This window comes from Schistocerca piceifrons, chromosome 5 (genome assembly GCF_021461385.2).
Source record: "Schistocerca piceifrons isolate TAMUIC-IGC-003096 chromosome 5, iqSchPice1.1, whole genome shotgun sequence".
NCBI classification, from domain to species: domain Eukaryota; kingdom Metazoa; phylum Arthropoda; class Insecta; order Orthoptera; family Acrididae; genus Schistocerca; species Schistocerca piceifrons.
The window spans coordinates 624,553,767-624,557,509 of record NC_060142.1 but is presented as its reverse complement, the minus strand read 5'-3'; positions in this window follow the sequence as shown (position 1 = coordinate 624,557,509).

Genomic DNA, 3,743 nt, shown 5'->3' with positions numbered 1-3,743 from the left:
ATGAAATGTGTTCGTAGTTCTGCGAATAATGAAGCTCATTGCTAACAGCTGCTTTCAAGAATTACTGTGTGCTCGTGCATGATATGGAAGGTGGCATTTAAACTAGTCGTAGCTTACGTCCTTAGTCAATGTTTGCATCAGGATATCTCGGTGAGCGAGTCACGCTATCTGGGTCGGTGGACTGCACCGACGCTAATGTTCGACATGTCAAATCTTTAACACAAACGTAACTCTTCTGCTAAGAAACTGAAACTATACATAAATTAAAAAAGAATGTTCCACATCAGTAGGTACACATATTCTATGAGTATGATAAATAAATCCCTGTTCATTAGCAGTCATTTGCATTGATACAGTGTTATACTTATTGTGCCGTGTGTGTACAACATCCGTGGATCTGGGTTATCGGTAGTATTTGCCCTGTGTGTGTCTGTGCGCCATTGTGAGAAACTGGATGATGGCTTGCTCGGAGGGGTGAACGTAAGCAGCAGTGGGCGGGATGTGCGAGAGTGCAAAATGTGAAGAGCTCGAGTTCCGCTATTGCGTAGGAGGTGTGAGCTCTCCGTTGACCAAACATAACTCTAAGGCGGCCGCCTAGCCTGTGGAGTGTTATTAGTGCTATTACGCCGGTTGGGGGTTAGTTATTAATTACTCGACTGTTTGAGGAAGTGAGCCTGCTCGGAGAACAACTGCGTTTCTATATTGTGGACTTTATTACGAGGCCTTTTCTATAACGGGCAGTAATTTTGTTCTTACTTGAAATGTGACCCACTGCATCCTGGTTCCTTTAGGGTCTATTTGGCATTTGTGGTCGTTCCTTCGATAGACAGTTCTGAGAGAAGGCTCTCATTTGTATTTTGCTACCAGATGTGTTTAGCTGGTTTTCTGGACACATACTGGCGATTTGTGGTGAACGTGGATTGTAATTTATATTTTGTTTCCTACTTACCACGTTACTGGGTGGCAAGGCTTGGTTCACTGACTACACAAGCCCACACTTACTGTTAAAATTCTTATGTAAATACCTGTCTGACGGAATACCTAATCAGTGCTTGCCAGCCTCGTGTTATTTACTGCTGTTTTGTATTTTATTAGGAGAGTGTTTAATACTGCTTATGTGTTTGTGTTACAGGACAGATTAGCCATCATTTAATATCTTGTTCATTGAACCCAAGAGAAAACCCAAAAAGGGGTCTCAATGTGTGCTTTAGTTGGTCTTGTGGCTTTCATCAGTCATCTTCAGTAAAGTTAATGCCTTGTTGGGATACAAGGAAGGAGCCTCCACGAAGATCGTGCAAGGGTCATTATTGACAAAGAGAATATGAGTTTTAGCACGATTTGGCGTACCCTGGGCGTTAGGAAGAATCCTAGCGGCGAATCCTTCCACCACCAAGACCAAAAAGAACAAAGGCTTTTATCAAAGCCAGCCCTTAGAATAATATGCATTAATCTAGAAGGTATTTCACCTGATAAAGAAGTTTTATTATCTCGCATCTGCAAACAAACAGCCTGTGATTTTCTGTTAATTCAAGAGACCCATAGAGGCCCAAAAGACCGAAGACCAAAAGTAAATGGAATAAAACTTATCATTGAAAGACCAAGTATGACATATGATAGTGCAGTGTTTGCTAAACCTAGTATAAACATCATCTCAGTAGTTTCTACGTCAGGTAACGACATAGAGATTCAGACGGTGGAAATCCAGTCATGTACAGTGACATCCATATAAAAACCACCTAACGCTAAATTCTGCTGCAAGGAACCAACAAAATTAGTAATCGGCGACGCCACAGTAAATCATGGGGCTACAAGGAAACTGAGAAAAGTCGAGAAGATCTAGAAGATTGGAGTGAACGAATGGGACTGATGTTAATCCATGACCCGAAGCTAACACCATCCTTCAATAGTGGCAGATGGCATAGAGGTTATAACCCAGATAACGTCTCCGACAGTGAACATATTGCCCAACAAGTAAAGATGTACGTTACAGACGTAATCCTGCGCACACAACATCGAGCTATTGTTTGTTCTGTTGAAGCAGCTGTGAAACCAGAGCGCGTCTAGCTCAAAAGACAATTTGACTTCAAGAAAGCAAAGTGGGAGAATTTCACACAAGAACTTGATATGGAAGTCCTAAATCTCGACGCATCACTAGAAAGGTATGATGATTTTGTCAAAACAGTCCAAGCCATCTCACGTAAATATATCCCGAAAGGATGCAGAACGAACTATATGCCAGGACTCGATGAAGACTCCAAATCTCTGCTGGAGAGAAATGAACAACTATTTGAAATAAATCCACTCTCTGATGAGACAATAAAAACAGATGAGGACCTATTAAATTCCATATCAGTTTCCAGAAGCAGAAAATGGTGTGATTTGGTATCAAACCTAGATATGTAACAGAATAGCCGAAAAGCATGGAAATTGTTGAAGGCCCTTAACAATGAACCCAACCATTACTTACCTCTCACAAAAAAAAAAAAAAAAAAAAAAAAAAAAAAAAAAAAAAAAAAAAAAAAAAAGTTCAAATGGCTCTGAGCACTATAGGACTTAACATCTATGGTCATCAGTCCCCTAGAACTTTGAACCACTCAAACCTAACTAACCTAAGGACATCACACAACATCCAGTGCTGACCTCTCAAAGGTAATCCCTGGCCAAATTGCTCACCAATTACTTCTCAATGGCAAGACTAAAGGAAGATCAGAAAAATCTAAATTCATTAGACAGGCAGATGAGAAGGAGTATCTCAACACCCCTTTTACCTTAAAAGTACTGGAAACAGTTTTCACAACTACAAAGAGCAATAAAGCTGCTGGCGTAGACGAAATACGGACGGAACAAATCAAAAAGTTTGGACCCGCGGCAAAATAGTGGATATTAATCCTTATGAACACCTGAATTTCAAAATTGCAAATCCCCAAGATCTGGCGTAAAGCCAAGGTAACAGCACTTTTAAAGCCTGGGAAAGAACCAACAGAACCAAAAAGTTTCCGCCCGGTTTCACTCCTTTGTCATTTGTACAAGGTACTGGAAAGGCTGATCCTAAATCGAATATCAGAGTATATTGATAATGCTCATAAAAGAGCAGTCCGGTTTCCGACCGGGATGGTCTTTCTGTGGACAGATCCTTAATTTGACTCAGCTTATTGAGGATGGGCATAAGAGAGGCGAAATAACAGGTGTGGCTTTCATCGACCTCACGGCGGCTTACGATACTGTTAACCACAAAAAGCTGCTTAGAAAAGTATACTTAGCTACAAAGGATTACCGACTAGCTCAGATCCTTCAGTGTATGCTGCAAAACAGGAGGTACTTCGTCTCTCTCCAAGACAAGAAGAGTCGATGGAGAGTGCAGGAACAATGTTCTCCCTCAGGGAAGCGTGCTGTCTCCGCTGTTATACAATATCTACACAAATGACCAGCCAATTAACTCTTCAAGTAAGGCATATACGCTGATGATATAGCACTCGCTGCCCAAGGTGAGACCGTTGAGGAAGTAGAGGTGAGACTGACAACTGCTCTTGAAAATTTGGCCAAGTATTACGAGGAAAACCAACTGAAACCGACCCCTGTAAAAATACAAGTCTGTGCATTCCATCTTAGAAATAGGGAAGCCAAAAGGAAACTGAACATCACTTGGAGAGGAGAACTACTCCACTGCGGAACTCCTAAATACCTTGGGGTGAAGATGGACCGTTCCCTCACATTCGAAGCCCTCTGTGAAGAAACGAGCCTCA